This window comes from Pongo pygmaeus, chromosome 9 (genome assembly GCF_028885625.2).
Source record: "Pongo pygmaeus isolate AG05252 chromosome 9, NHGRI_mPonPyg2-v2.0_pri, whole genome shotgun sequence".
Classification (NCBI taxonomy): Eukaryota; Metazoa; Chordata; class Mammalia; order Primates; family Hominidae; genus Pongo; species Pongo pygmaeus.
In genome coordinates, this window is record NC_072382.2 from 121592436 (window position 1) to 121612580 (window position 20145).

The 20145-nt window shown below is 47.5% G+C and overlaps 1 pseudogene; it reads right to left on the reverse strand.

Moving 5' to 3' along the window:
* Positions 1-3114: 3114 nt before the first annotated feature.
* LOC129008751 (spliceosome RNA helicase DDX39B-like) lies at positions 3115-4089 on the reverse strand (annotated as a pseudogene).
* Between the last annotated feature and the right edge of the window lie 16056 nt (positions 4090-20145).

Sequence of the window (20145 nt, forward strand, 5' to 3'; positions counted from 1 at the left end):
TCCAAACTCACTAATAGTCAAAATAATGCAAATCTAAATAATCAACTATTATTTTTGCCATCAGATTAGCAAAGATTGTTTTTAAAGCATCATGCCTGATGCTGGTGAGGATTTAGTGAAACTGTATTCTCATGCATTCCTGGTGGAAGGGTAGGTGAGTGCAACCTTTTTGGAAGACAATTGGATGACGTTTTCTGAGAACCTACTTTTTGCCAAGCACTAGGTTAGAACCTGGGAGGATAGCATCGACTGAAACTAAGTCCTTGCCCCGACAGAGAGTACCATTTATCAGGGAAAACTTGAAATTAACACATCAAAATGCAACTAAATATTTACAAAATGTAAAGAGCCTTAAGAAGGAGCTGGGCATCGTGGCTCACGCCTGTAATCCCAGCACTTTGGGAGGTCAAGGCAGGCAGATTGTCTGATGTCAGGAGTTCGAGACCAGCCTGGCCAACGTGGTGAAACTCTGTCTCTATTACAAATACAAAAATTAGCTGGGCTTAGTGGCGCGAACCTGTAGTCCCAGCCACTCAGGAGGTTGAGGCAGGAAAATTGCTTGAACCCGGGAGGTGGAGGTTGTGCCACTGTACTCCATCCTGGGTGACAGAGCAAGACTCCATCTCAAAAAAAAATGCCTTAAACACTCACTCACATACACACACACACACACACACACACGCGCGGAGCTCAGGGGAGAGAGTAAGGGAGGTCAGTGAAGGCTTTTTCAAGGAGGCGGCTTTGAGCTGAGTCACAAATACTAGAGAAGAAACAAGCCACAGGAAAGAATAAGGTGGCACTGGCAGATGGAACAGCATGTGCAAAGGTCCTGCAGTGGCAGAGATTTTTGGTGAGCTGAGAAGAGGCCAGAGAGGCAGAGAGGATGAGGGGAGCATGACAGGAAGCAGTAGGAGAAATTGGCGGGTGGGCGATGCATTGCAAATGCTGACCTGCCTGGGGTGCTGGGGGCCCTCCTGGGTTTTCAGCAGGGGCAGCACACACAATCTGCCCTTACTGCTTTTTTTTTAAACTGCCGCCATTTTGTAAAATTATTATTTATTGTTATTTTAAAAACATATAACATGAGATCTACCCTCTTAAAAAAATTTAAGTATACAGTATAGTATTGTTAACTGCACAATGTTGTACAGTAGATCTCTAGAACCTTTTAATCTTTTTTAAAAAATTATTATTTTTTTAAGTTCCAGAGTACATGCGCAGGATGTGCAGGTTCGTGACACAGGTAAATGTGTGCCATGGTGGTTTGCTGCACCTATCAACCCATCACCTAGGTATTAAGCCCAGCACGCGTTAGCTCTTTTCCCCAATGCTCTCCGCTGACCCCACTCTTCCTTTTTTTTTTTTGAGACAGAGTCTCACTCTGTCGCCCAGGTATGCAGTGGTGCAATCTCTGCTCACTGTAACCTCTGCCTTCTGTGCTCAAGCGATCCTCCTACCTCAGCCACCCAAGTAGCTGGGACTATAGGTGTGTGCCACCATGCTTGGCTAGTTTTTGTATTTTTTGTAGAGACAGGGTTTTGCCATGTTGCTCAGGCTAGTCTTGAACTTCCTGAGCTCAAGCAGTCCTCTTGCCATGACTTTCCAGGGGCGGTTAATAGAGGAAGCAGGAAGGACAGGTGGGCGCCTATGGCAGCAGGGAAGGTGAGAGGTGACAAGGGCTGGGATGAGGGCTTTGGCAAGGGACGTGCATCAAACACCTTACAAAACTCAGGATGAGCAAGGCCACTCCAGGAGATAATCAAATGCATGCAGCAGTTTACGTACACACGGAATGCATTACAGGCTTAGTTGTAAAGACAAAACCCTGGAAACAACATAAATGTTCACCACGAGAGGGCTGGTTAAATGATGGTGCCCACAGACCAGGGCTGCCATGTAGTTATGGGAATTGTTGTTTTAGAAAAATATTGAACAACACAGGAAGATGTTTACATTGTATCTTAAGTGAAAAAAATCAGGACACAAAACTCAATGTACATTTTGATGCTGGTTGAAAAAAATGGTGTTTTTCCATCTAAAATAAACATGGAAATGTCAGTGGCAACTCTTTGGGTGACCTGTGGGTTATTTGAATTTTTTCGTACGTTTCAGTGTTTCTCAAATGTCTAACAAGCATCTACTTTTATAATTAAGAAAACAGTTATTTTTTACACCTATCATCTCAGCTACTCAGGAGATTGAGGTAGGAGAATCACTTGAACCTGGGAAGCAGAGGTTACAGTGAGCTGAGATCACACCACTGCACTCCAGCCTGGGCAGCAGAGTGAGGCTCCATCAAAAAAAAAAAAGCATAGTTATTTTTTAATTAATAAAGTAAATCTCTCTCAAAGAGGCAAGGGGCAGGTGTGTGAGTGAGAAAGGAAGGCATGTGGAGGAGGAAAGGGTTAGACAAAGTGAGTGTTAAATCTGCATCTCTGTGTAGCCAGAGCTCCCCGTCTCAGCTTAAGACCCTCCTGCCCTTGAAGAAGCTTCCTAAAACCAGCTCAGATCTTCCTCATCTGTTCCCCTGCCTCTTTGCATGTTTCTGGAAGCCCTCAATAGTATGAGTATTACGCACACCCTGCCTGTGGTCAGGCCACTGGGAGGCTGAAGAATGCAGATGCCTGGGCCCCGACCCTGGGGGTTCCCACCCTGGGACCACCCCCCTCCACCCCTAGTCTTCTCCGTCTCACTAAGTGCTCAAACCCTCTCAATAGAGGCCATTAGTGTCGCTACGGGGAGTGTGGATTCTGGAGCCAGACCGCTGGGGTTGTAATTCTGGCCTGGCACGGCCTTGCTGGGCTCAGTACCCTCAATTATTAAATATTTATAGTATATAATATGAGTATAGTATATATATGTATATTATATAGCATATAATAAATAAGTATAATATATAATATTATATATATATATTGTTTTTAGTTTTGTTAAAAAACCATTCTTACAAATCAGAAATGGGGGTTCAGGAATGGTGGTGATGCAAAAGAAGGAAGCCATGGGGTGGGGGCTGTCAGGGGTGGGGGCACTGGTGTCTTCTTCACCTCCACCCTGATGTGTCCTCTCCTGAAGGACAGACGGTCACATTCTGCAATGTGTCCTCTACCATGTCCTTTACCATGTCTTTTCAAAGTAGGAGAAGATGTCTCTCTCATCAGGCAGATCACTGCGATTGACCTCAAAGCGATCCTGCATGTCATTGAGGATCTTGGCATCATTCTCGTCAGACACAAATGTGATAGCCAAGCCCTTGGTGCCAAACCGGCTGGCTCTGGCCACCCAATGCAGGTAGGTGTCAGAATCCTCAGGTATGTCATCATTAAAAGCAATGTTCACCCACTCAATGTCCATTCTTTGGCCAAATATGTTGGTAGCCACAAGAATTCACCACTGAAAATCTTTAAACTGCTGATACTGAGAGAGCCTCTGCCCTGGGGCATTCCGCAGTGGATGGCAATGGCTGGGAAGTTCTGCTCTATCCAGTAGCTGGGCCGAGGCAATGCGCCACTGCACAGACTTCAAAAAGATCATCACCTGGTTGAACTCAAGGACATTCAGAAGGTCATAGAGCTTCCAGTTCTTCTGGTTGTCCTTCAGTTTCATGTAGTACTGCTGCAACCCATGCAGCATCAACTTCATCTCATTATCCACAAAGATCTCCACTGGATCTTGCATGAACTTGTGGCAGACTGGACGGATCTCTTTGCTCAAGGTAGCCCTCAACATCATGACCGGCTTCTCACGGTGGGGTCATGTGAAAAATTCCCTGGACATCCCGACACATGTTGAGCTGTTCAAACGTCTTATCACATTCATTCGAAATAAAGTGTTTTATGTGTTTGAGGTTGAGGCTCTTATTGCCAGCCAGGGCTAGGATACGGCCTGGAGTCCCCACGATGATATGCAGGCAGTTCTTCAGCACCTCTTCATCCTTATTGATAGACCACCAAAAAACACAGCAACCTTGACACTGGGCATGTATTTAGAGAACTGACCATGGCTTGGGAAGCCAACAGCGCCTGTTCCCCAGAGTGGAGGAGCAGAAGTCGATGAAAACATGCATAACCTGTGCAGCAGCATGTAATTCATGGCCATCCCCTGTAAGTGGTAGCTGTTACTACTCTTCCGGTTACTAAGGCTGAAAACCCAAGGGTCATCCCTGATTCCCCCTCCCCTCATTCCAGCACCCTCGCCACCATCCCATGCAGGTCCCTCCGTTTCTCAGCCCTGCACTGCCTCCCCAGCTCATGCGACTGTCCTCTCTTGCCGGCACTGCTGTCCTTGTCTCCTTTCAGTCCAGCCTCCTCTCGCCAGCCAGAGGGACTCGTGAAGATGAAAATTGAATTATGCTACTCCTCTGTTGGAGTTTTGAAGAAAGCCCAAACTTTTTGCCATGGCCTACAGCAAGGCCCTAGCGAGTCATCCTACAGGAAAGAAATAGAAATTTAAACAACAAAACAGTATTTTGCCTTCAGATTAGCAAAGATTTTTAAAAATAAAAATAAGATGCAGTGTTGGTGAGGATGTGGTGAAACTGCAGTTAGCCTGAGAACCTCCTGTTCCAGCATTTTGAGGTCAGGGAAAGATATCTGACAACGGGACTGAGAAGGAGTTGGAGAGGGGAGAACCAGGTCAGTAGAGGTTAGGGAAGCCCAGAGGAGAGAGTGTTTCCAGAAGGAAGGGGGGTCTCTTGGGTCAAAGGCCACTGCGAGGTCAGAGAAGATAAGGATAGAGAACTGACCATGGCTTGGACCATAGTGGTTCCAGTGGAAGGGAAGAGGGAAGCCATATTTCCACAAAGGCAGAGAGAGAACCCCACGAGTGGCGAACGCAGAGTGTGTGTGCATGCATGTGTGTGTGTGTGCCTGTGTGTGTGCACGTGTGTGCGTGTGTGTGCATGCACGTGTGTGTGCATGTGTATGTGCATGTGCGTGTGCACGTGTGTGTGTGCACGTGTGTGTGTGTGCATGTTGGTGGTGGCAGCTGCAGCAGTCGAGGAGATGGTAAGGAGATAGCAGCCCAAGGAGAAGTCTGGAAAGTGAGGAGAGCTCTCTGGGAGGTGCAGGGAGAGGGTGGATTGACTGAGAGGGTCCTGAGAGCCTGGCTGAAGAGTGGTAGGAAGTGGGAAGGAAGGAACTTCAGGAAGCGGCAGGCTTTGCTCAGTGCCCCAAGGGGAGCCCAGCTTAAAACTCATTAGAAAAAAACAAAGGAAAGCACCTGAGTTTGATGAGTTTGGTTCTAGATGGCAATTCCTCCTGGAGCCTTCTTAATTTCCTTGGTAAATAAGATCACTTTGATCACTGCCTTAGAGAAAACTTAATTCTGATATGGAATGTCTTGAGTTTGTATCAGTTTGGGGATTCTCCACGGGAAAAATGAGCTGGTGATGAAACGGCCCCACAAGAGGAGAAGACAAACATCTCTCTCTCTCTCTCTCTGTCCCTCCCTCTCTCTCTCTGTGTGTGTGTGTGTGTGTGTGTGTCTGTCTGTCTGTCTCCTAGTTCTAGTTAGAACTAGGAGAGCAGGTAAGGGTATTTTGAGTCCATTTGTTGGGACAGGGAAGTTGGGTAAGGATGGGGTTAGGGACTATTGTTTGGAGCTCAAAGACAGTAAAATGCTTTCAGTTTTGGTGACTCAAAGTGTGGGTTATGGGGAGCAGCATATAAGAAAACCCCTTTCCTTGCCAATCTGAGTTCCACATTTCCTTCCAAATCCTGCTTAGAGTTCGCCACCTCCAGGAAGCCTTCCCTCCTGCCTCACCTCAGTCCTGGCTGTGACTGGTCCCTTCTTTGAGCCTAAGTTGGCCTGGACAGATTTGTGTCATTGGACCAAGGGTGGATGCTCACACTGCAGCATCTAGGGGAACGTCCCTCTCTCTGGGCCTTGATTTCATCATTTATACATCAAAGAGGATGATGGTGACTCTGGCCCTTGCAGTCTCTGGTACTAAGGGCATCCAGGGAGGGTGAGAGTAAACAGGGCGGGGAGAAGCAGCAGACATCCCTGTTATCTATGGGATGTTATGCTAGGGCTTTTTCATCCGTTACCTCGTTTAACTTCACAACAATCCTATGGATCTGGAACTATGACCATTCTCATTTTACAGATGAGGAAATAGAGGCTTAGAGACGTTAAATGATTTGCCCAAGTTTGGTCTCACAGGAAATGGCCAGGCTGCACTAGACATACTCACCTTGCCTAGGCAGGGAGGCCTTGCCAGAAACCTGGGGAGGGGCCGGGCGGACCCTGTGGCACATTCCTCCAGGGTCAGCAGGAGCCTCTGAGAGGTCCTCTGCCTCTCTGATCTCTTGCTCTACTGACTGTGTGCTGTCTGTCTCAGTCTTGGAGACTCCTAGGGATCGGAATTACACACTGTCTTTTCTCTAGGTCAAGGACTGAAAAATTAAATTCTTACAGGGCCAGGCAGTAATTAAGTGAAGTGGGCAGAACAAGTGCAAATTCGTTTGTTGCCTGAGTGCTGGTAAATGCAGCTCCTGAAAAGCACTTGCTTCTCAGGGACGGCTGCTTCTCAGCTCCAGCCAATTGTTACCTCCTGGTATCAGGGCTCATTGTTATCAGAACCTCTGATCTTTAAAGAGAAGCTAAATTTCCTGATTTCTAAAAGTTGGTCTAAATCTGCTGGTTCTGAGCAGTACTTTAAAACAACAAATGAATACATGAATAAAATACATTAACAGACTGAATGTTGCTCTGCCGGGTGACAGTTTTGCAACCTCTGAAGACTGATTTCATCCTTGCCTTGTCCAGGCAAGCTTGGTTGAAAGTCTCCTTTTCTATGGTTGCTCAGGAGGTGATGCTGATGCCTTTAGGTGGGACCATGGTTTGGTGTTTGTGATGAAGTGGGAAGAAGTCTCCCAGAAGTCTCTTACCTTACCACTCCTGCACCCCCACTGCCCCAACAACCCTCAAGCACACTTCAGTACTTTCCAAGAGTGGGGCAGGTATTGACAAGAGTGGGTCCCAGTTTCAGACCTCTTTGAGTAGTTTTCCAACTGGACTTTGAACAACTATGTGAAATGGCATCCTGACAGGAATAGCAGCCCCTTGAATTTATGTCCTCCATCCTCAAAGTTCTCTGAGGAGATTAGAGACATAGTAGCTGGGGTGAGGTGAATGTCATACACACATTCTAAGATGACCAACCCATAAGGGAACAAGACACTATGACCAAGTACCAGTAGAAACAATAGACAATAGAAACAGAGTCATGCAGGCTTCAGATATTTCAAAGAAATAAAAAACACCAGCTTGAAAACTTCGGCAGGGAACTGAAAACTATTAAATACATAACAAATTTTTAAAAAAGGAATTCTAGAACTAAAATGCAATAGCTAAAATTAAGAACTTGATGGGTGAGTTTTAAAACAGATTAAACACAGCTAAAGAGAAAATTACTGAATTGGAATTAAGGTGAGAAGAAACTGTTCAGAGTGTAGCACTGAGAGAAAAAAAGATGGAAAATACAGAAAAGAGGGTAAAAGGCGAGGAGGACAAAATGAGAAAGCCTAGCATATATTTAATTGAAGTCTCAGATGAAAGGAGAAAGAAGAGAGAGAGAAAACCAGGTGGGAGAAATATTTAAATTTTCTATTACAGAGGAAAGACATCATTTATTGTTCAAGAAGGGTTCAGTGGTGGATTGATCTGTACCAGACACAGGAAGGCTCAGCCATTCACTGGCTCACAGGGGTCAGAAATGACTCACAAATCACTGGGCCTATATGGGAATTGAGCCAGAGGTCTCTAGCCTAGGAGAAATGGGATTTGGGAGAGTAACAGAAGTGAAGCTTTCATTCATTTATTTCACTAATTTACTAGTTGATTCATTTGTTCACTTACTTATCAATTCAATGTCTATTTTTTGAGCACCTAAGAGGCTTGAGTCACTATAATTAGCATTTGATCAGAAAATGAAGAGTCTTCATTTTTTTTTTTAATTTTTAGAGACAGTGTCTTGCTATGTTGCTCAGGCTGGTCTTGACCTCCTGGGCTCAAGCTATCCTTCCACCCCATAGTCCCAAGCAGCTGGAATTACAGGCATGCACCACTGTACCCAGGTGAAAGTCTTAGTTTTAAAGAAAATGTTTGTCCTTGAATGAGGCAAGATGTTTAGGGAGTTTAGTGTCTGGGTGCCCAGAGGCAACATGGCACCTGGAGCCTATGATGATGGGGATTAGAGGCTGGTTTGGGGACAAAGGTAGTTTGATGGGAAATGACGAAAACTAGTGCCTATGGAGATGTTGGCCCATCTGTGAAGATAGCAGTCACTCTAGGAAGAGGTAATTTGGACTCCAACTAAGCAGCTTTGCTACTTTGAGTGGAATTGGTAGGATTTTTGAGAACCTGACCAACTTAATGTTATTTTCATTTTATTCATTTTCAATAAAATTTATTGTAATAAAAGGAGCCTGCCTAAACTATACTAAAAGGAAGAGTAGGTTGGTATCAGCTACAGAGAAAGGTGACACAGCAACCTTGTAAAGGCAACATGTGGGCATTAGGGAGGGCACTCCAAGGTACATCTTCAGGGGACAAAGCCAGGACTCTGAGCAGCTATCCCACCTGGAGGTTTGGGAAGGCTTAGAACACTTGAGCCACATGTAAATTTGGCCACTGGCACCCTCTATGTTTCTCTCTCAACTTTTTGGGCTCTTAGACCCCTTTGAGGTTGTGATGAAGCCTGTTACCAGAAAAGCACACTTACAAACAACAGTGGAAATTCAGGGGATCCCTGGATCCTAGCCTAAAATCCTTTGATCTATTCACCCCTTTATTGTAATTTGGGAAAACTGAGGTCTTCATTGGTAGTGGTTGTTTAAATTCATGCAGTTGGTGGTAGAGCTAGGACTGTGTTTCGGGTGTCTTGCCCTCTGGTTTGCTGCTTCTCCCCACTTGCTCCTCCCCTCTCCCCCTGGAGCTCTCCTGGGTGGAGTCGTGCCGCTGTATTTTGTGTGAGAGGCAGCACTCTCACAGGACATGGTGTGGGGGAAGATCAGCTCATTAAGTTGCATGGGGTAGAATAAGGTTCCTGAGAGGTTTTGGGGGAATATCAGTAGGTGGAGGGCCCAGAAGGGGATACCCTTCTGGAGGAAGGGATCCTTCTCCTGCAGGACCTGGGAGTACTAGCTGCTTTTTAATCCAAAAGGCACTGGAGAGTATGCGAAAGCACTTGGATAGACTAGGGATGTGATAAAAGTGTTGTTAAAGGAAGCTGATTCCTATAGTCATGTTCTTCCCTCTCTCATAGCAAACAGGTCTCCAGGGCGACCCAGTGCTTGGGAGACAGCCCAGATTCCCAGTGTGACCTTAGCCTCGGTTCATCCTTCCTGAAATCCACCATACCAAAGCTTTGGGGGCAGGTGGAAGGCTCTTGGAGACCCCAGTTTTGTAGGGCAAATTCCCCTCTGATTTGCTGTCCTCTCTTTTCTGTGTTGCTTTTTCTTCTTGTCTTCCCTGTCTGTTGCAGGGAGAGCACAAAGAGGAGGTAGGGGCACAAGCACCACCCATCAAACTCTCATTTTCTTTCAAGAAAAAATTACAATTATGAAAGATTTCACCTTTGGGTCTAAAAATAACACAATGCAAATGCCTCTGTTCCCCCAGTCCTCTTCCCTCTCTCCTCATCATCATGTCCCTTTCTTCATCAGCACCACTGATCGACTACACTCTGGGGGAAGGGGGTTCGTGTGGAAGCCATTGGGATCTTCAGCAGCAGAGAGGAGAAGTGAGGACGGGGAGGGGAGAGGCGAGGTGTGGTCAGAGCCAGGTGCAGCTGGGAAAGAGGGAGGCTGGAGTACTGGGAGTCCACAGCTTGCTCAGACCAATGTGCACTGTGGGAGGGGCAGTGAAGCAGCCTCTGGCTCTTGCTGCTGAATGGTGAGCAGTTTCCTGGCGCACTTAGCTGGAAGTAGCCTTCTACCTCTTCCTGGTGAAAGTTTGATGTGGAGTTTATTGATTCCATTTACCACAGTATTTTCCTTAAATATTTTTTGAGTCTAATGCACACAGTATGCACCCATAATGGCTCTAGCTAGCCTTGTTTTTCTGTAGAACCAATAAAGCAATTTGGAGGAGATGAAATTGAACTCAGAGGCATCGGGAGAGGGTGGCTGGAGATGTGCGCAGGGAGGGAAGGATGAGTTTGAGATAAAAGACCCAGGTGGTAGAGAGATTCGGGATTGAGGGGCAATACAGCACTGTGATGACAGAGAGATGGGAAGTAATGGAAAAAGGAAAAGAAGTCAGGCAAGCCAGGGGATAAGGAAACACTAGAGGGGGAAAAGGGAGGGAAAAGAGAGATTGAAGAGAAAAAGGAAAGAGAAGGAAAGATGAAAGAATATATTATAGCCAACCCACAATTTTGTGTGACCTTGGGGATATGGGCAAGTTAAGTCTATGGGTGGCCTTCAAATTACTCTCCAGAGTCTAAGTCTAATTCTAATCTCTTCTCTCGCTCACCCAGCCTTTCATGAGAGAAGCAAAACAGACATCTGTGTTGGACTGCAGTGTTGTCTGCTTCCCCAGCATTCATTCACCCCTCTCTCACTGCAGAGCAGCCGTGTTACCTGAGCAGGACTCAACTTCTGGGTTTGTCCCTAATGGGCTAAGCCAATGACAGTATTCTTACCTTCCCTGGCCCCAGTGATTGGGTAAGGAAAAGGCATATAACCCAGCACCAAGCCAATCAATGCATAGGATTCTCTTAACCATGGTGATTGGCTTGAGAGCTACCTTGTGATGTAAGTTGGTCCAATCAGAGAGAAAGTTGGGATTTGTGGTAAAAGTTGGGATTTGTGGTAAAAGTTGGGAGTAAGAAAAGCCTTTTAAACCTCCCTGGTTATGAAAAAGGAAGCATGTGACCCCAAAGGGGCTAGCACACATTTTGCTATTGTGAGGGAATTCAATCTGATAATGGACCTGATACATTAGAAAAGGAGAGTGGAGAGAATGACAAAGAAATGTAGCCAAGGATTATGAGACATTACCAACCTCTGGGTGAAACCCCTCCTGAAGCTGACATTTCCCCTGGGGATTCCAATTTCATGAGTCAATAGATTTCCTATTGTTTAAGTAATTTTGAGTTTGATTTTCTGTTATATACAGTGGACAGTATAATATCTTTACATTTGATTCCTTCTGTTCTTTCAGCTACAGGCCTCGTGAAAGCTTTTGCAGAACGTATCTGCAGGCCTGCACTGGGCAGGGTTCCAGGGGAAGACTGGGCTTCAGATGAACTCCTCTCCCAGAAGCTTAACTCAGTCCCCAGGGTCAGGCTGGTAGGGGGAGGGAAGGAGGGAAGAGTAAAAGGCCAGAGAATCCACATTCTGGAAGGTCAGGCCCTTTCCACTCAGCTGGGCAAACTCTCTCTGCTCAGCCCTGAGTCAGTCTTCAGAGCACCTTTCAGCTCCAGGTACAGATTCCCCAGCCTGGGATCCAAGACCAACCCTCCTGGCCTCATCTTCCACTGCTCCCCTCTGTGTACCCCACTGCCAGCCAGACTCCGAGCACACCACCCCTCTCCTCCCCTGCCCATCTGCTACTGGGGGTCCCTTTGCCTAGAAACTCCCACTCCTATCTGTTTGGATATCACTCATCTCTCAGGCTCTGCCTCAACGCCACCCGTGAAGCCTCCCCTGACTTTAATAACCCACCCAACACCCTCTTCCTCCTGCAGGGGCTTCATCTGAATCTGTGTGAAGGGTGGATGGGTGGGTGGCAAGAGAAAATGTGTAGTTTGAAAAGTCATACTCAACATGTCTATTGTTTTTGTCCATACACTGCCAAAGTTAGGTTAACAAACTGTTCTGGATTAATGGAATTATACTTCAGACAGCAAGAGAAAGCATTACTGGGGTCATAGGCTAAAAAAAAATGTTGAGAACTCACACTCTAATTGATGAGTCCTCTTCTCTGTTTGACTTCTAAGGGCCCTTGCACCTTTGTGTAGCACTCTCTGGGCCCTGCCTTACACTGCAGTTTTTTGTATATTGATCTTGCTCCTTTGCTAGGTCATAACCACCACTGACTGGCAGAACTGGCAGGGCCTTGGGAGATCACCGGATTCAGGGATCTACCACCTCTTCTTCACTAGTTGCACGTGAGCAATGGTTCACCTTTGCAGTGAGCTGCTAAGGTTATTTTAAAAACTGAGTTTGAAAGCTGTCACCCCTCACCTTTCTTTCATATTCAAGAAAGCATAAAAGAAACTGAGTGATTCTGGAACAAAGAGGTCATTGCGTGGCTTTTAAAAGGACTTCGTGAAACCATGGTCTTGACAGCTTAATTTGTAGAGATAAAATGCTTTTTGTTACATTTATGAAACAACTCTTTGCATCAGCAGTGCCAAGCTTGGAGGCCTGGGCATAGCTTTAAGCTGGGGCTTTGTGTTTGTCCGTTTGCATTGCTATAAAGTGATACCTGAGGCTGGGTAATTTATTTTAAAAAGGAGGTTTATTTGGGCTCAGGGTTCTGCAAGCTGTACAGGAAGCATTTTGGGGAACCCAAAGGGATACCCAACAGCAGGAAGGGGGAAGCTCTTCCTTGCTTCTTGGGAGGTAGGGGAGGCTGTGAGCCTCCTTCTTCCTCCATGTCACCCTCACTGGGTCAAACTTCAGAGCAGGGACAGGTAAGAAATAAATATGCCCAGGTAGGTGTGGGGGACCTGAGAATATCGGGGCTTGTGGACTGCCTTCTGTGTGTGGCCTGAGATGAAGACAAACCTCCCAGAGAAGGTCCGGGTTTGGCGTGACCCTGGGTCAGACGTGGTGCAGCCCTGGTTGAGGGAGCTGTGCAGGGCGGTTCTTAATCCGTGTTCCTAGCTGCCAATGCCCTGTATCCAGCACAGCAGAGGATCTGGGAGTTCCATGTGTCCCAGAGGGGAGATTGCAGAAGTGTGAAAGAATTGTGGACATAGAGGCCTGGAGTTAGGATGAGGAGGTCACGTGACGGCAGGTGGTGGGAGAGGCTGGGACCTCATCTGGGAGTGCTATCCGATGTCAGAAAAGATCAGGTGCAGCCAGAGGGCAACAGGTTGGACACCCAGAGATAGGTGGCCCAGGGGAATATCTCATGGAGGCTGACAATAACCCAGAGGACAGCAGGTGGGCTAGGGGCCCTACCCTGGCCACCAAAAGGAGACACAAACTTCCCCCATCCCAAGGCCATCCAAGTAAGGAGGATGGAAGAAATAGTGCTAAAAGGGACTTTTAAATGGAATTACTGTTTAATGGTAAGTTGATCACTACCCACTCCATCCCTTAAGACCCCCACACCCACCAAACTGTGAGCAGGGATGGACAACCTGGATCAAGAACTGGTCAGTGATGGAAAATAAAGTAACTTTGTCTTACCAATCCGAGTTATTGTGTGTACATTCATCCCTTATTGCAGTAATTGTAATTTTGATCAGTGATAAGAAAGGGAAGCTCAAGGTGCTATGAGAATGTGTATTGGGACATCTGACCTCGTTTGGGACATCAGAGAGGGCTGCCCAGAGGAGGAGAAGTTTAAGACAAATTCTGGAAGATGTATATGTATAGGGGTTCATGGGAGTGCAGAGGGAGGGCAGTGTTCCAGGAGTGGGTGACCCTTGCTTCTTTATCCTATATGAGAACCGCCCCCCCCAGAGTCCCTGGGCTGGGCTACCCTAGCCGATCTCCCCATCTCTTGTCCAGGCCCAGGAGCAAGGGGACTCTTCCCAGAGGCCCTCAGGGTCTGCTGGAAGGGGTACATGTGAAGACAGCCTGGGCTGAGCCTCTGGCAGGAAGTCTGACAGTTGGTTGTCCCTGACCTCTCAGCCAGCCACAGCCCCTGATGCCTTTGCTAACTGAGCAGGGTTGGGGTAGGAGAACTCCCAGCCCCCATGTCCCCTGCTGGTCAATATGCCCTGCTGCTCAGCCAGGAGCTGTGCGTGGTGTTGGCTGCTCCGCTTAATGGTCGGGAAAGGAGGCAATCATGTCCCTTCCATCTGCCGGCTGAGAGCCCGTGCAGAGGAAGCCCATTAGCGGCCCCTACTCATGTGCCAGCCTCAATTAGCCTAAGCAGGAGCAAAGGGCAGCACGGGTAATAAAACCTGCAGCCAGGCAGCATGGGGCTGGGGATCCCTGGAAAGCCTGGGGACCCAGGAGAGACCTGGGTGGGGGCATAGATAGCATTTGGAGGGATCTGTGAGGGTAGACAAAGAGAAAGGCAGGTATCAGCTGTTTCCTTGCTCCTGCTTTGAAAGAAAATGTTCCAGATTGGAATCAAAACCGCAGGACCAGAAGTTTTCATTCATTGAAAGCATCTGGACCCAGGCTGAGTGAAAGCAAATGGACTCCAGTTCAAGAGGGCAGAGGAAAGCGTACCAGGAAGTGGATTCTCAGACTGGAGGGGCAGGGGTGGGGTGGAGACAGGGCTGAAGCCTGGATTGGCTGCAGCCCTCCAGGAGCAGCGCTGCTAGTGAGCTGGCCAAGGACAGTGAGCGTGGGGGAGCTCTGGCAGTGGTGCTTCATGTGGGGTGGGTGGGAGCTGAGGCCACAGCCTGGGGTTTCCAGGGAGCACAGGGACCCCCTAAATAGACCTTGCAGAGCCCCGGGTGGACGTGAGGAGCTGTAGGCTGGGCCCTGGCTATTGTGGAATTAATTTCTCCATGATTCCCCCCATCCTTTTCCAGGATTCCCAACCCTTATAGAACAGCCAAGGAGCGGGTCACCGGATGCCTCATTAAAGTTGAATTTCAGGTAAGCAACAAATAAATGGATTAATGTAGGTATGTCCCATACAATACGTGAGACATATTTACACTAAACAATGATCCATTACTTACCTGAAATTCTAATGTAACTGGGCACTTTGGGTTTTTTCCAGAGGGTGATGGGAGACCTCCTCCCAGCGTGGGGTCTGCATCTCTCCTGGGGGAAGGAGGGTGTCCTGTGCTGACCGCTGGCTCTCTACCCCAGGCCCATCCTGGGGGTGTGCAGGTCACTGTGGGAGGTCACTGGATTCCCTGGCTGACTCTGGTGGGGCCCTCCTTATACAGGCAACGGAGGGGAGACTGCTTCATGAGGGCTACCCAGAGCTCTGATGGACAAGACAGACAGACAGAGGAGGTCTGGGGAGAGGGGATCCTGTAGGGAAGAGTGGAGGGCCCAGGCCCATGGGAGGCCCGTTCTCACCAGCAGGGCCCGCAGTGTCTCTGGGTTCCTGCGGCTCCTTGCTCCACTGTGCTCCCCTTGGTTAGCCGACCAGACTCAGTGATGAATTTTCAGAGCACAAATCTGACCATGCCATTTTCTTTCACAAAACCCTTTGGTGACTCCCTTTACCTTTAAGTCAGTCATAATTTCTTAGCATTCCGGCCCCCTGCCTGGCTCTCCATCCTTATCTCCCTCCACACTGTGTGCCTTTCTACCCTAGCCAAGTTCGGCCACTTGCAGTTCTGTAAACAAACCTTGCTCCTTCATGCTACAGGCGTCTGCCTAAGCTGTGGCCCTTCCATGGAATTCTTGACTATACTCCTTCCTCACCCTTCCATGCTATTTGCCATTCGAGATCAAGCTTAATGAGTATCTCTTCTTAGAGTCCTTCCTTGGCTCCTCTTCATCCTGTCCTCGGGAGAACTCAGACCTGGGACAGGCTGGTTATGCCCAAATCATACTCGTGGATTGTGCTCCAAAGTGCTCCGGCTCCTACATTCCCCACCTCAGTGAACAGCTTCCCCATGTACCTGGCATCCAAAGTAGAAACCCCATACTTCTCATTCACCCTCCCCGGTTACCCTTGGTCCCCACTCCATTCAACTAGCCACCAAGTCTGGTCCTTCTCACTCCTAAGGATGGCCCAGGTGGGGCCACCTATTTTGTCTGCACCCTGCAATTTTCCTCACGAGCACTTTACTGACCATCCTGAAGTTTCATGACATTTCCAGCTGTCTGCATCCCTTTTTAGACTGAAGACTGAAGGATCAGGAGGGCTGGGCTGTCTATCTGGGACACCATGTGTCTCCAGTGCCCTGCAGCACCTGACGTGTGTAGGAGCTCCACGTTTCTTGGGTGAACCACGCATGCCCTTCACAGGGAGATTGTATCTTTCAGACCTCCAAAGTGCAGGCTCGGTCTTGTCACCTGATTACCCATCCTTCATCCTTCAGATCTCAACTCAAATGTCACCTCCTCCAGGAAGTCCTCCTTGAGCCCCGGGTTAAGTCAGCTCCCTGGGTTATACACTCCACAGCACTAAATGACTTTCCATTGCTGGACTCACCCGAGAGTACTGTAGGTGCACACTTACACCTACACCTTACACTTACACCTAGGTGATTGTTTACGAGTGTCTGCCTTCTCCACCAGGCTGTGAGCTTCATGTGAGCTTCCAGGAAACATGTCTGTTTTGAGTCACTCTTGTACTCTCAGTGCCCAAAGACAGTAGGTACTGCATAAATCTTTGGTGAATGAAGGGACAATCCAAGAGTAATGGATGAGACAGGGATTTGCAAACTGTAAAGTTCCAGTGTTCTCCACCTTTCTGAGGCCCCTCTCATGTAACATTGGCCCTCCATGTGGGTGGGTTCTTAAATGTTGTGTGGTGGGGTGGGGGAGCATGGCAGACTCTCGGTGGGCAAGGAAAGGGCATGTGTAGTTTAGAGACAGCCCAGAGTAAATTTGATACTTTCCCCACCCCTGCATACATGTTCTCTCTCTTCTTTTCTCTGTCTTTCACATCCAGGGACATTGAATTTATACAGGTTTGTGTTGCTGTTGTTGGCAGTGTGTTTTACACGTGTTAGTTTCAGCATGTCTATCTTAGAGTATAAACTCCCAGAAAGAAGGAACTGGGTCTGCAAGAGTCTCTGTAAAAGGTCTGAGTACTTAAATGGAGTTGGAAAATGAATCCATGACTAGCTAGTAAATTGTATGTAAAACCCTTTTCATGTGGGAGGTGGGAAGAGTATGTGTTACTGTGGCAGAGGCTGGGGGAGAGCATCCAAAGAATTCCCCCTCCAGATGGATCACGGCAGGAAGGCCAAATGGAGGAGGTGAAACTCCCCCCAACCCTCCCCATGTTGTCTCTGCTTTGGGGAACAAGTGCAGACATAGATGCAGGGGTCTCATTCTTCCCAGAGTCCTGATGTTGGACGAGACTTTGGACATTGTGACTCAGTTTGTCTTTTATAGCAGGAATTCTTCCAGCAGCCTCCCTGGCAGATACCACATAGTCAGCATTGGAAGGGGCCTTGGACATCGAGGTTTGGAAAGAACCAGCTTAGTTTGAACACTCCCAGAGTCGGGGAGCTCACTACTTTGTCCAGTAGCTCATCCCACAGTTGAATATCTCATCGTTAGCTCTTTCTTTTTCTGAGCTAGTTGTACTTACTTGTACATGTCCCTCCTCCTTCTGCTTGAAGAATAATGAGCCTGATGGCTCTCCCAGGGCGGCTCTTCAAGGCTGGGATGCCTCTCTGGCATCGTCCTCGTGCAACCTGCACTTCCTGTGACTGGGCCCTCCTGGATCCTGGATCTATCTCCCTCTTTGGAGGACAGGGTGGGATGAATCAGTGGGTCTGGCCAGGGGCTGAAGTTTCCTGTGTGGATCCTCCCCTCATTGTGTCCTACCCCCAGATCAGGAGACTTTCTCCTGTGGGGTCTCCTCCCCCTGCCCCAGGCCGGCGCATCTGTCACACAGCTATGACTTACCTAAATGTGTGTCACCCAGAGGACAGGAACATTTGATTGCTGGGGAAAAATACTTATTTTTTCCTAATGCCTTTCAAAAAATGAGTCATGATTGGTCTAAAAATAGTCTGTGGAAATCAGAAGAAACAAACACACACACAAAATGATACTAAAATTCAGAGTACCTAATTATAGGAGAAAGGAAATGGTTTGGCAGAATTGGGATTCCAGTAATGTTTTCATATTTTCTTTGAATCAAACATCATGCAGGGAGAGTGAAATACATTCGGCATTGTTAATAAATTTTCTAACCCAGAGACTCATCGTCCCTCTATCAGGCTGTTTACAGCCTCCATGGGCATTTCTGAGTTTGTGGTTTTTGGACTTACTCCCCTCTCTGCTTTTCCCCAGGCAGCCCCTGTTGACCAGCATAAACCTCACAACCGGCATGATCAATCAGGCCACCTGTCATCATTGCTCAGTCCAGACACTGGGCAAGCACGTTGGGTGAGAAGAGCTCTGTAGAGGGCACTAAAGAAAGATTATTTCTAACATTTAAGTCTTTAATCCATCTTGAATTAATTTTTGTATAAGGTGTAAGGAAGGGATCCAGTTTTAGCTTTCTACATATGACTAGCCTGTTTTCCCAGCACCATTTATTAAATAGAGAATCCTTTCCCCATTTCTTGTTTTTGTCAGGTTTGTCAAAGACCACATAGTTGTAGATGCGTGGTGTTATTTCTGAGGCCTCTGTTCTGTTCCATTGGTCTATATCCCTATTTTGGTACCAGTACCATGCTGTTTTGGTTACTGTAGCCTTGTAGTATAGTTTGAAGGCAGATAGCATGATGCCTCCAGCTTTGTTCTTTTTGCTTAGGATTGACTTGGCAATGTGGGCTCTTTTTTGGTTCCACATGGACTTTAAAGAAGCTGGAAACCATCATTATGAGCAAACTATCAGAAGGACGGAAAACCAAACACTGCATGTTCTCATTCATAGGTGGGAATTGAACAATGAGAACACTTGGTCACAGGGTGGGGAACATCACACACTGGGGCCTGTTGTGGGATGCGGAGCAGGGGGAGGGATAGTATTGGGAGAAATACTAATGTAAATGACGGGTTGATGGGTGCAGCGGGCCAGCATGGCACATGTATACTTATGTAACGAGCCTGCAGGTTGTGCACATGTACCCTAGAACTTAAAGTATAATAAAAAATAGAAAAAAGAAAGATTATTGAGTGGATCGTTCATGAACCTGTAGGAAGAAAAGGAGCGATCACTAGGAAGCATCTTGGGTTCACCAAGTGGAAGTCCCACCACAATAAACTCCTTTCTCCAGCTGCTGGGTTTTCTAGACTGGTAGACGTGCAGGGCACCATGAACATGGCATATCTGGATTTCAGCAAGGCATTTTGTAAGGAATTTGATGTAATCCTCAGGGACGAGATGGAGAATTGTGGATTAGACAGTAATAGAGTTAGATGGATTAGCAGACCAAGAGCAATGTGAGCCAACAGTGGGGTGAGGCTGCCAGGAAAGCAATGCAATCTTGGACTATATTAATCGAAGCACAGAGCGCAGAAGAGGGGAGATAATGGTGTGGCCCTCTGTGCTTGGCAGTGGTCAGACCACAACTGGAGACTTGCGTTTCATTCTGGTAGCCACAATTGAGCAAGGACATTGACAAATGGGATGGCATTTGGAGGAGGGGGCCTGGGATGCCCCAGGGTCTTGCTGCCATGCCAGACAAGGAGTGGTTGAGGGAGCTTGGGACTTTAAACTGGAAGAGAGAACACGGAAATGGATCCTGACAGCTGTTTTCAAATATTTAAAGGTCTGCCCTGGAAGACTGAGTGGAAATATCAGATGCAGTGTTAGAAACTCAGCACTTGACAGCCAGGTGGATTTTGGTTCGGTCCATAGTACCCCAACAAGAAGTGGGAGGCTCTGAGCCCTGCAAGAGCCCTGGAGGAAGAATGCAATGTGGTCTTGGCCTGATGCATCCTGTTCTACACTTTTCTGTCTTACCAAAAGTAAACCAATAAACCCTGTGCTGAGCCTGGAGGAGGATGGAGGGGTACAGTGGTGCATGGGACGCTGGCCTCAAGGAGCTTCTGTTTGAGTCAGAGTTGGGTAAACAAACAACTGGTATCCATAGAAGGATCTAACTGTTTATAGGAGGAAGAGCACTTGATTATAGGAAGAGGCCTGTTTACTTGGTTCCTGTTCAGCTGCCAATTAGCTGTGTGACCTTGGGCAAATTATTGCATCTTTCTGTGTCTCCAGTTTCTTGTGTGTCAAAACAAATTTCTGGGGTGTGGCCCTCGACCTTTGCAGTGCACATTAACCAGCTGGGAAACATGTAACACGCAGCCCCTGCCTCACAGCATCAGTAGTACTGGGGTAGGGTGGCCAGGTGATTCTAATACAGGAGGCTCACGGATCACTGGAAGACACCAGCAGAGTGAA